Consider the following 13,460-nt stretch of genomic DNA (forward strand, 5'->3'; position numbering starts at 1 on the left):
TCCTGATTGAATTAGTTGTCAGCAAACCTCTGACAATTCCCCTAAATCATTCACTGATAGGAATGAGGCAGCCAGGGACCCACGAGGTCACAGGGACAGTGTTGGATTTGTCGAGAATTAAAAAATGGGAGAATGAATCTGAAGAGCTGATTATTTTTCCCTGGAAATCTGTTTGGGAGCAGCTTATTCAGCCTTGTTTTAGACAGATGAGATTTCCATCATCACTTAGTTATTTTCCCAATAGGAGAACTTAATACACTATTCATTAGTTTAACTCCATTATATAAATGGGTTTATTCTGCTATTAAAAAAATAATTGCACCAAAAATATGCCTTCAGAATCCTCTGACCATAATATTAGGCCCTTTTTCTTATCTCGGTCTTGTGAGTTTTAGCTGCAATATTAGGGGCATGGCAGAATGAGCAGATAAAAACAGCATGCTTCCTCAGCTTAGTGCAAAAGATAAAATTCAGAGGAACACATACATTTGGTCTGAGCTTGATGCACACAAACTATCTCAGCAAATTTATTACTAGAAGTGGTTGGATGACCTCTGAATCTGGAACCAAATAAAACACCATATACTACAGTTGGTACATTAATTTAGTATTATATTCTCACTTATTAAGGAGGAGTAGGCCCAAAAGGACAATAGACTAGCAAGAGGGAAGGATAAATTTATAGATACTAGATTCATTTGGGTTATTTCATTTTGATGTTAACAATAAAGGGAATACACTATGTGATTCCATGGGGAGAAAGAGTTTTGCTAACCAACTGCTTAAAAATTAATACCTTTGGTCACAATTGTTCACATGCCACCCCGAAGCTATTCCAGAGAGGGCATGGGGTGCCCTGCCAGCAGGATGCCACAGGGTGCAGGCACCCCGCCTGTGGGCTTCCCAAGGCCCAGCCTCATTGCTTTCCCTCTTCACATGCCTCCCCTGGGGGGACTACAATGATTTCCATCACCACTGTAAACTCCTTTACTGTTAAAGAAGTGTGAGAGTGTGCATACACACGTGTGTGCATGTGTGTGTGTACTGTAGCAAAGGAGAAAGCTCTGCCTTCCATCCCTGTAGGTTCTCAGCTGTGGACCCTATAGCAAAAGACAGATTAATGAGGAAGAAGCAAGCAGAGGTTTATTAACTGCCGTGTCCCACATTTCAAGGGGGAGATCAGGGGGAGTGACTCAAAGGGGTGAGGGAGCCAAGCCTCAGTGCTGTCCTCAGCTGACACAGAGGGGGGCGCGCTGGGCCCATCCTGAGAAGGCTGGAAGAAGCCAGGGAGCGAGGCTAAGGGTTGCCATGCAGACTCAAGGCTTGCGTGCCTTCTCCATTGGTAGGAAGTCCTGGTGATTGGGCATCTCCTCCAGTGAAGGGAGAGACAACTTCCAGTGGAGATTTCCTCTACAAATGAAATGTCTCTCTCACAAAAGAGTAACCTCTACTCTGTCTTCATGGCTTCGCCTGCATCTGCGTTTCTCAAAATACTCCTCAGGCCAAGAAGCACACTTTGGAGTGCCACTTCTGGCCTCCTACAGCATATATGGGTGTATTTGTACACACAAGAATGTATATGTGTGTATGCACATGTGTGTATACATGTACAGGAATAGGTATGTGTCTCCTTAATTCCAGCAATAGTCCTGCCTCAGATTCTTTAAGTGAAGCCTGCTGTTTCTTCCTTCAAGGCTGAAGAGAGCATTGCCTCTGCAGTTTCTCCCCAACACTCAGTCCACTCTCCCCTGAGCAGGATGCCCAGAGGGTAAACAGATTTCTGGGAAATTCTGTTACACATGTGTATACACATGTGCATGCTCACACTCACTACAAGATTCATTTGTTCCATCTGTACAATTGTATGTAAATCCTTCTGCATGAGCTACCAGGCAGCTGCTCTAAAGAACATCACAGAATGTCGCTGGTGAGAAGCAGTTGTGTGTTATCTGAAGTCCCACCGCCTGACGTCTCATTCTTACGGACATGGACAAGCCAAGACCCAGCCCCCAGCACCCACCTCAGAGAGACCCTGGATGCATTTCTGCAGGGCTCTGAAGGTGTCCAGAGCAAACAGAGAGCTTAACACTTAATTAATTAAGCTGACTGAAGCAAACTGGTTTTCTAAAGCTGTAAAAACTTCAGAGGGGTGAGTCACACTGTGGTCCAGATTTCAGATGGTTCTTTCTGCACTTTTGGCACCAAAATTTTCCCCAGGCTTCAAATAATATGCCACTTCCCTGTTTACCTGACTTATAAGGAGGGTTTTCAAAGGCCCACAAGAGTCAAACCCAAATCAGTTTAGCCCGGCCATTGGACTATCTGGTGAAACTCGCAGGTATCAATTAAAGGATCATTTCCAAATTTGATTTCCACCTTTGAATGATTGTGACCCTCCCAAAAAAAAGAGCACACAGTGGCGCTGAAGAGCACTCACTGTCATGAGGATACTAAAGCATGACCTTAGATTCAGTTCTCACCAGGATCGAATGTGAAGCTGGTAAGCTGGGCACAGAGGGCTCTGAGTCCCACAGAAGACTGAGATGCACCAAAGTACACACAAATAAATGGCAGATAGAGAATTCAAAATACTGCAAACCTGTGTTTTTGTGTTTCTTCTCCTAAAATGTGCTAAAGTGTTTCTAATTCTAGTGCATAAATCAAAAGGATGGCAGAGCTAACAAAATAGCACTTAGTCCCATGTGATACCTGCCTGTCATGTGACAGCATTCTCCACATGGCCACTGATGCCTTGAGCTCAGGTTCACATGTAAAGAAAACCTGCAGGCCCCTTTCTCAGGTTGAGAGCCGTGTTTGTGTGTGTCTGTGAAGTCCGGAACTACATTAAGAGCATCAAGGAGGAAGGCCACAGACACTGGCTTCCTGCTTTTAGCAGCCAGCCGGCGGACCCATAAACACCTGCCTCATTTTGCTCCAAATAATGCAGGTGGCTTGCTTCCAGAGATCATGTTCTCTAATGCACTGTGCTGAGGGTCACCCATCTGTGACTGGATAAGGCCCTGCCACTGTTGCTGACTCTAAGGCCTGTTGCTGCCTGCTATCACCATGATGCAGATGAGGAACCCATGCATGGGATTATGGATTTGCCCAAAGACTGGTGGTTTAAAGTAGAAGTACAAAATACCCTGACTGTAAAAGTAGAAATAAACTTACTCATTCAAGCCAGATGTCTGCCAGCTTGCAGCCGTGAGTTTCCTGCTCAGACCCTAATACCTGTCATATACTAGGGGTTTACGACAACACTGGATGTAGAAACAGAACAGCAGCCTTCAGTCACGAGATGTCACCAGTGCTGATTCCTGTAAGCATTGCTGTGAGTCAGCAACTAATCCAAAATCAGCCACTACCTGGCAGGTCCTACCCGGGCGCCTTCTCTCCATGGACAGGTACATTTCCCACAGTTCCTATCTCTGAGCTGCTCTGCCAGCTATTGGATACAACCTTTCTCGCTGGTCTTCACAGAGGCTCCCTTCTTCCCCTGACTCCACAGGACCCTCAGCCCCACGTGGGTTGGGACTGTGAAATCTGCGAGATCCGTATGTAGGCCGGACACACACGTACATGTATATAAATGGTGAATAAATAAATAAGTCATATCCTGTAAATTTTGTGGGACAGCATCTGTTCAGAAAATCAAGTTACTAACTAGAAACAGGAGCACAATTTGTCCCACATCTAGCATACTCTTCAGTGGTAGGTGGAGACAGTAGCGGTTTGTGCCGCCGATGTCTTTATCCACTTGGGGAGAAAGTAGAGCAAGCTGGTTTCTGATTACATTGTCATTATGACTGTGGTCATTGTTATCAATTACGTGCAATTCAACAAGACAGCCTGGTGAGTCTGCCACGTTTCTGCTGTGAGTTTAGGGTCAGTTGGGAGGGCCACACCTCAGCAAGCACAGCATCTTCATGGAACCCTGGTATGTGTTAGGGTGTTGATCAGTCACCCCGGGAGCACAGAGCCACACTGTCCGAGGCCTTCCACCTCAACCACAATGTGTGAGTCGTGTGCGGCGCCATGTGTAGGCTCATAAGTGAGGCTGTAGGGTAATTAAATAGTAACAATATCAGGAACAGTATGGAAAGCTGTAGTGTCCTTATAGGCAGATGATGCACTGAGCACTCTGTATTTTTTCCTCACTGAATCTCCACAATAGCATCATGAATATGAACTTACTATCATCCTCATTCTGCAGATCAGCAAAGTAAGGCACATCATAAAAACCTGCTAACAGCTGGTGAAATTATCAGCGGCCTTTGCAGGCTGTTTCCCACGTCTGCCTATCCTGAGACCTTTTACCAAGCAAGCCAGAGTTGGGGGGTCGTCAATGCCAAGTCAACAAGTGAGAAGGTAGAATTTCAGGTTTAAGATGTACTGCCCACCCACAAAACACATTTTCCATATTTACCAACAAAATCTCTTTCCAGTCCTATCAATCCCCACAAATTTTGTTCTTTCCTTTGAAATGTAGCCCCACATGTGGGCAACGTCACTGCTTGAACCGTGTGCTTCTTCCTGGAGCCCAGCCTTCACCCTCCAGGTTAAGCTCTGCCCCTGGGGACCTGCACGCCTTCCCTGCATCAGACACAGCCATGGCAGGGTGGCCCCAGGAGGGGCACTGGCTCCTTGGGACCATTCCAGGGTCTGATGCCCCAACAAGGCTCCCCACACCATATCTACTTTCCATCCCATAAAGCAGGTTCCCCTGCCCCAGAGCTGCCTCCTGACCAGGCCCAACTGCCCTTGGGGAGCATGGCCCAGTGGGGAGCACTCACTGGCTTTGACCCTGGGAGGCATGCCCACAGGGACCACTCAACAGCCAGCCCCAAGCAGCTAGCTCCTGGTAGCCTGACAGTGGTGCCCACTCCCTTCCCTGCTCCAGGGGCATCTGCTCCACCCTCCATGGAGCCCCTGCTGCCCAGAGCAGCACCCTCATTGCTCGGCACAGAGCTCATGGGCCCTCCCAGGACCACAGGTGTCCCAGCACTGCAGCTCCAAAAGATTCTCCGCTTTTACCACTTGTTCCCAGATGGATTCTTTGTCTACTTGTGGGCTTTTGAGCAAGATCAGGTAACAGGGAATTCTTTTAGGGTGAATTTTTTAAAACTTTAGCACGGTTGCCTCAACATCTACTTTATTTGTGCTACATACACATAACCAAAAAAAAAAAAACCCCAGGGCTTGACTTGCAGGATTTTATTTTCATTTCATTACTGTCAGTTGCAGGATTTTAATGAAGGCTTACAGCCCTTCAAAAGAAAGTCACCATCAGCATAACGTATAATCATTTTATGCTCTTTGCTTGTATAATCATGATTCCCTATTACCGTGGTGGGTGGTTCCAGTGAACTTTCATGGTCCAGCAGCTCCAGGCAGAGGGCTCGGGTTATCTTTGCCAGAAGGCAGTGTTGTGCCCCAGCCGTTAGGCCTGAGAAGACCCTGTGGACACCAAAGGCGGGACACTGACTATGGAAGGGCCAAGCTCCCAGCCCCTGGGTTCCTGATCCAGGCTCCCTCTGCCATTGAGCCACTCCCTCTGCCCCTGAACTACCTGGATGCTGACAGGCCTTCTGGGGCCTCTGGCCAAGTGCGCTGCTCTGCAGCTGGCCGACCTCTCCCTCCCCTCAGCATGACCACAAGCGAGGCTGACATTCCACATCACCAGCTACCCAGAGTCATCTTAGCTCTCCTGGGCCACCATGCAAATCGGAGGGCTGGCCTGGGAGGCTTCCGTGCTGCAGGCTCCCTGTCTGCCAGGAAACACCAGCTCTCTTCTAAGGCTTCTTCTCCCACTTCTGCTCCATCCTTAGCTCATGAACAACACTTCTTTCCTGGTGTCGGATTTTAGCTTTGTCCCTGCTCATGCAGTGATGAGTGTCATTAAATCATTTCTAGAGCAGTAATACTTGCAGGGAGGCAAAAAACCTCTCTTTCTATATGGTTAATATATTTGTACTTGAGCCATTTTTACCTCAAACAAGATTAGCTTTGTTTTAACTTTTTCAAGAACATGAGATATAAGAAAAACAGTTATGATATTTGAATCCTTGGCTATTGCTTCTGTTTCCAGTCGGAGAACATCATTGTCATTGAGTACCATCTCATGTTGTCATTTTGAGTTTGAACTCTTAGAAGGCAAAAGGCCTACAAATAGACTCAGCAGTCCACACATCTAATAATCTGAATGGCCTTGTTCCTGGCAGAGTCCCTGCACAAATAAAGCATTCCTTCCTGTTTCTCTGGACAAACCTTAAAGGAATTCCAAGGAAGACACGAGTGCCTATGCAAACAGACCATAAAGCTAAGGCAGAAAGGCCCTAACAGTGCAGACTGTCAGGGACTTCAGAGAACATCACAGAGGGCAGTGGTCACACAGACAATGAATGGTCCAGGGATGTGGGTCACTCCATGCAGGAAGGCCTCCAATGCCAGTTACTCCAGCCTCTGTAAGCACGCCCAGCAGCCAGTGCTGGTGTCAGCTACTGTCAGGGCCCAAGCATTGAAGTGTGAGGAGGCCACCAACCCGAGTCCTTCCCTGTCCCCTCTGCAGCCCTCACAGAGCCATTGGATGCCTGAGGTGGTGGTGGAGAGGTATAGACTTGCTTCTTGTAGTAACAGCAACTGGGGACCCTCCACCTCCCACCCTGGCTGCACTGATGGCCTCTGGCTAAGCCCACCCCTGACAATTTCATCTAGCACAGATCTAATAGTGTTGATGCCTCCTGCCTTCTCAGAGTCCGGGGTGTCACCCCAAGCCCCTCCATGCCCTGTGCCTTGATCCTGCCTGATGCCCAGGCTCCTTCCCTATAGCACAGACCTCTCAGCACAGATCACACCACAATGGGTCAGGCTGGACCCCTGTTCTTGAGAGCTTTTCTTGACTTTAAATATCATCTTTCCTCTGATGCAAAGTTCCCCTCTTCTCCAGTTTGCAAACTTCTGCTCATTTACAGAAAACCAGCTTAGAGGTTCTCTGCCCACAAGCCTTTCCAACTGCACACAGGTACCAGGCTCCCCGAGCCTTAGCCCCTCTGCAGCATCCACACCCCCACGTGGCTCCATGTGTCACTCATGCTGGGTATCTGTGGGTGATTCACCACAGCCACCAAGCTCCCAAAGGAAAGACTGTTTCTTATCCATCCTCACATTCTCCCTACAACCCTGCCCCCAGCCAATGTGGAACAGGTGGCAGATGCCCAATGCCTTCTGAATGAGTGGATGGATGAGTGGGTGGCTGGCCTTGCCACAGACAAATGACACACAGGCCTGGGCTCCCCCCAGTATAGTAAAGGAGTCAAGTGACAGATCTCTGATTTTATCATTCTGCAAGCCTCCTTTACAGGGTTCTGAGGCTCTAAACTCATACAGCTGGCTTCAAAATAGCAGAAGCTCTTTATTCATTTCCCACCACTTCTGCTTTATCTCGCTCCAGTGGCTTAAGCTACTTGAAATGGTAATTTTTGGAAAGGAGCCATGTGGTCAATGAAGAAAATGAGCAAATGTTTCCAGTGGTATTAAAGGCATTATCAAGTATTTTTTAGAGTCCTGTGCTGGCACACCAGGATGTTGACAAATTCTCAGGGCCTGGATGGTGTAGTGTTGGGCCCCTTCAGAATGATTGGGCCATTTGACAACTAATTAGAGACATCGTCTCATAGCAACATCCATGCCAAAATCCTTTCCAACAGAACTTGATACGACACTCCAGCTTTTGGAGGCTGAGATGTAAATGGCCCCATCCCAGAGGACTTTAGCAGAAAAAAGAAGAGAAGGAAGTTGTGGCTCTGCAGACAGGAGTGTGGCGCCTAGGCATATTGTGTGTCATACAAAATGTGCTTATAAGTGAGCAGACACGCAGTACTAACTGTGCCATCAATAGGCCAGGTTTGTGCCTAGGCCTGCCACACACCCTGCCCTGTGGTTTCTGGGTCTCAGTGAGGAGGGGCTGCATTTGGGACATGTGCAGAAGCACTTTGCATATTGTCAAAGGCTATTCTCAGGCAAGGCATAATATTACTGATTCTTCCCAAACTGTCCCACCAGCACTATATGGGAAACGGAGGCAGGCAAGTCAAACAAAGTGGAAAACAGGCATACACCAGCTTTCTTGTGAGTTCACCCACATTTGCATGTTGACATCTCTGAAGAGGCCCCCACAGCACTAAGCAAATGAATAATCAGCCAGCCCACCAATTTAGAGAAGCCTTTTCCCAACTCTTATGAAGACAAAATCTATCCTCCCTTTTTAAGGTCTCACTTGCTAATACTCCACAGAAGCAGTATACAATGTTGCAGGTTTGGAATTATAATTTTTAAGTTAGCCTCACTACTTATATTTCTAATTGCAAGACACCTTAAGCATGTCTAATATGAACTGAGTAAGTCCAGGACCATGCTGTGCCAGGCGAGGCCGTGCAACACAGTGGACGGAAGCTGTGGAGGCGGCGGCTGGACCAGGGACGGGGTGTGAGGGGCAATGACTGTATTCTGACCATCTCGTTGTAGAGGATTGTATCCCTCTCCCGTGTCTGATGCTCTCAGCATCTTCCCCGAGCCTTCCTGAGCAGGATCTCAAATTCACCATGAGTGATCCCACCACTCAGTGGACTCTGGGGACGGCAGGGAGTGACATCGTGCATGGACAGGATAGAAGGGCCCTCCCAGGGGCCCCTCATTCCCAGATACATAAATAAGGTTGATACCCTCAACTGAAAGAAGTTGATCTTGCATTTTCCAGGACTAACTGGTGAGCAGATTTTCTTTCATTATAATTTATCACTTACAAGATACCAGAGCTGCACAGTGATTGCTGAATAATAGATGAAATTGTGCTGAACCAAGTTTCTGCCCTAAGGACTCTTCCATGTAGAACCATACCTGGAATCATGTCGGACAAGCATAACAGTACCCAGCAGCCCCATCAAGCAGGATGGGTGGGATTCCTGGTGAGCATGTGTGTGACAGAGGGAGATGGAGAGACAGAGACAGGGAGACAGAGAGACAGAGAGGGAGACTGAGATGGAGAGGGAGACAGCTTGGAGGTCCATTTAGTAAAGGAGAGAACGCAGCAAGGAGGCTGTGTTTTGCCAGTGCTCAGGCGCTGAAGACAAGGAGGAGCACCACCCTGCAAGGATGAGGAATGACCCCAGAAGGGCCCCGCAGAGCCTCTGCCTGGGAGTCCTGAGCACCTTGGGTCCTGACATCCACCAAGGAATGCAAATGACCAATGCCAATCAGCTACCACACTAGCAGCTGGTTGGAAGAGCGCATCCGTTAGGGGACGAGGCATTTTTAGGAGGGAAGAAAGAAATAAGAGGATGGGAGTGCCAGAGCCCACTGTACTGGGACCCCCAAGTGCAGCCCTGGATGCACAGCCCTAACGTGGGAGTCTGAGGTCCCTGTCCTCACATAGCTTGGGCCTAGACCTCAGGATGGTGGCTTTAACCACCATGCTGTCCCCTACAGGGCTCAGCATGTCCCCTACAGTCCACCCCCTCTGTGACTCAGTCTAAATCTATAGGCCTTAGAGAACCAGGTTCTCCATTTCCCAATCCAGGCAGGAGGGTGAAGAGTCATCTCAGTGAGGTGGGGAGACGAGAAGACACAGATCAAGGGGGAGCCAGTCAGTGAGTGTGGACAGAAGAGCAGGAAGCCCCAGGGGTTCAAGCCTTAGAGGGAGCATCTGGAGGGGGTCAGATCTGCCAGTGTGAGTCAGACCTTTTATAACACAATGCAGCCCCGCTCCTTTCATTGAGGCAGACAGTCAGTGGTACCAGAGGCTACACATCCCGAGACACAGTCCACCATCCTGCTCTGAAGTTGTTTCAAAAGCCAGAACTCAGGAGATTTTCAGATTTGAAAGAATGGAAGATAGTGTAGGCCAAATAATCCCCCAGTGGAGTTTATAGAACTGTACTAATAATGTCTGTATTAGGACATGTGACTGTTCAGATTGAGGTGGTTTTATTTTTCCCCAAAACCCACCTTCTTGGGGTTCCTTTGTCCCCCACTAAGAAGCCCTCCCATACTGACCAGACTGCTCACCTGGGGCTGACCTTGCCCCATACTGCTGCCCGTGACCCATGGCCCCAGACAGGGCTCACAAAGGCCAGGGCAGAACACTCGCCTGCTGCCCCTCCCTGGGGTCCCGTCATCTCAGGAGGCCTGGACACTGGCATTGGAGAGAACCCCCTGGGCTGCCCCTCCTGGAGGGATGTGGTTTCCCATCTGCTGGAAGTTGGACACAAAGAACGGGTCCCGTGGCAGGAAGAGAGATGAAACCCCTAACATTGTGCTGATTTAGAGCCTCCATCGCAATGATATTGGCACCTCAGCAGGATGGCTCAGGGACATGCCATCGCCTGGCCAACGCCACATGCCCTCCTACAGCACAACCACCCCGCCTTCCTACCTCCATCTTGCCAAGTCATCCTACACACAGGGCACCCGGTGTTTGACCTATCAGGTTTCTCATATGAATTGCCGACTCCCTGAAACACGCCACAGAGGACTTGTTTATCAAGTAAACCTAAGTGTACTGGACCTGCTGCAGAACAGGAGATACCACCTTGACATGGTATCTGCAGGATCAAAAAATGCGGTAATTTGAGGATTTTAAGGACCTGGCTTGGCTGATTGTAACACAGGCCCTGCAAAGCAACCAACTGGTCGGGAGTGGCCAAAGTTTACAACCTGAGAGCTTAGAATTAGTTGGCATACAGGTGAGAGCCTTGGTGAGCCAGTGCAGTCTTGGTAAGTGGCTATTGTAATTGGCTCAGTCTTACCATTCAGAAGTAAGTATTTCCTGGAGCTAAGTTAATTTTTCCTCATCCTAATAGTGTTTAGGACAAATATGCTTGGTTCCAAATTGTTTACCTGAGGTATAAGAAAGACAGTGGTATCAGCTCTCATTTATTTGCACCAGCAGTGAACCCACACTGACTCCCAGTATTAACCTGCATTGTTGTGCAGGTACCCAGGTAAAAAGTAGCTAAAAAGCAGAACCCAAATCAAAACCAACCAGCAAATGCCCCAAGTTCACCCAGAACCACCTTCACTTTCTCTTCCAGCAGAAACCTAACCTATGTGAAAGCTGTTAGCCCTGTAGTGTTTTACAAGTATTGTTTCTTTTCTATTTTTTTCAAGATAAGCTAGAAAGTCATATACTTAAAACAAGTAAAACTGAGCTCTTCTGTTTTCTGGATGAGGGTGAAGCTTCAGCATTTCCCATTCCTGCTAAAGAGACCCCTGAGGGTCCCAGGAACTCAGTACCCTGGAGACTTCATACCAGAAATCTTTTTTTTTTAGATCAAAACCATTTCTTAGGGGGAAACCAATTTTACAGCCAAATTACATGTAAACAAAAAAGGAGATGAGAACCCTTAGTGGGGGAAGTGAGTATACAAGTAGCTATAATAATTTCAACCAGAATTTAAGAAGATTCTTTTGAGTGCCAAAAGACAGAAATTGTGCAATTCTCCGGTGTGATTGAGGATACTTTTACAGACTTTATTTTTGTTTTGGAAATTAATTCTTCTACAATAAAGATATGCTGGTTAATTTAAGTTATAATTAAAAAGAACCCCAGCTTATATACTGATTTCATTACATTGTATGTCATTTCTGTTTATTGTTCCACATTTTAACGAGTTAATAAAAGTGCCCTTATGTGCACTCCTTTCTGCTACTTAAAAACCCAAACCACTTTTTGAATAGAAGTCACATTTGAACAACACATTTTTTTTTCTTCCACTAAAATAACAACCATGTTGTTTAAAGTTAAGTAATCAAGCCAGGAACCCACCATTTGTTTGGGAGGGAGTCCATTTCCAGGCAAAATCGAAACCAGTTTTCCCTTGAAAGATGAAGGTCCTGAAAAGTTTCTAGTCTCCACCAACCACGCACGCAAGTGGGTTATCCCCAGGCACCAGGCCAGGGGATGGTTCAGGAAAGGGAAATCAGGGCAAGGCCCCCTTCTAAAAGCACTTTGAAGAATCGGCCTATGTTGGTCTGTGCACTCAAAAAAAGGCCTCCCCTTGCTCCTGGAAGAGTAAGGTGAGAGAAAGGGGGTCAGAGGACGTGAGCAGGACCATCCTGACTGTCCTCCCAACCTGTTTAAGTGTCTTAAGTCCTAGACTCAGTGGCTGTCACACCAGGTGGCCGAGCTCCCTCCAGCCCCTTGGGCCAGTGCTCTTTGCTGGCACTTCTCAGAGCTGGTGCAGGAGTGGACAATCCTGGGGACAGGAGACCTTTTTGACTCAATTTTTATTTCTTTAGGTCTATACATCCTCATCTAAAAGATGCTGCTCTATCCACTATGCTGGGCAGTTGTAAAGAACAAATAATAGATAAAATTTGTAAGTCCTTAGTAAAAGGTAGCTCTGTAGATGCTTAGGCTCGTGTCTGTATTATGAAAGATCCTGTATATGAAATTCTCTCACCTCTGGTACTGTCCTATTGCGCCACATTTTTCACTCCCCTCCTGGAGGCAAACTTTTTGGAGCATTTAATGTTTAAATGTGGCCACTGTGGAAGTAGGCTTGCTCAGTGGTGATCTAAGGCAGGGAGCCACAGTTGTAATTCTAGTGAATTATTCAGCCTTTTATTAAAACACAACCCAACAGTTGCTTCATGATGAGGAATAGTATCAAAAGCCACCAGGAGAAAGAGTGATACTGATTATATAAGTACAAAGTGGGTGCCTCTGGGAATAAGTGCAACAACAGCTCTGACCATAGGCCGTGGCTCCAACCATGGGCCATGGCTCTGACCCTGGACCGTGGCTCCAACCATGGGCTGTGGCTCTGACCCTGGGCCGTGGCTCCAACTGTGGGCAGTGGCATATATTCGCAGGGGTGCACAGCTGCTCTTTCATAGAATTAGTAAGTTCTGCAGAGCTGGGGGCCCTTACAGTTTGTTCCATCAGACCAGAGACGTCACAATTATGAAGCACACTATGAAGGGGCATCAGGGATGATGAGAATGGTCTGATCAAAGCTGGTCTTTATGAATGCTGGGCTCCCCAGTAAGGCTGGATTTAGGGCAGTTTATTAAGAGCAATGCCACATGGGCAAACCCCGCCTAAGGGTCAGGGGCTGGGCCATGAACCCCTCAGCTCACTTCAATGCAGGCATGGCAGTCAGTTTAGTAACTGTTACTGTCCCTATTCTCAAGTGAAGGTGGAAAATGTATTCGGAGGAACAAGTTCATGGGTTTTAAATGGCCCTTTGTGATCCCCAGTGGCTGGCTGTGGTTGTAAGTTTTGACTTGACCAGATGCCCTGAAGAACCACCATGCACAGAGCTTCACGGCAGCAGGGCAGCCAGTTGGCTTCCCATGCACAGCAGGTGAGGCTGGGCAAGGGTCAGTTCCTGTGAGTCAGTGATGGACAAGCCCCCACTGTGGTTGGTGGTGCCATCTAACCAAGCAGGATGCCAAGT

At 47.7% G+C, this 13,460-nt stretch overlaps 1 protein-coding gene across 1 annotated transcript in view; it reads left to right on the forward strand.

Annotated features, from left to right (window-relative positions):
* Positions 1-13,460, forward strand: part of ADARB2 (adenosine deaminase RNA specific B2 (inactive)) — a 351,327-nt gene that overhangs the window by 96,421 nt on the left and 241,446 nt on the right. The window lies entirely within an intron of this gene.

This window comes from Manis javanica, chromosome 2 (genome assembly GCF_040802235.1).
Source record: "Manis javanica isolate MJ-LG chromosome 2, MJ_LKY, whole genome shotgun sequence".
In the NCBI taxonomy this organism is placed as follows: domain Eukaryota; kingdom Metazoa; phylum Chordata; class Mammalia; order Pholidota; family Manidae; genus Manis; species Manis javanica.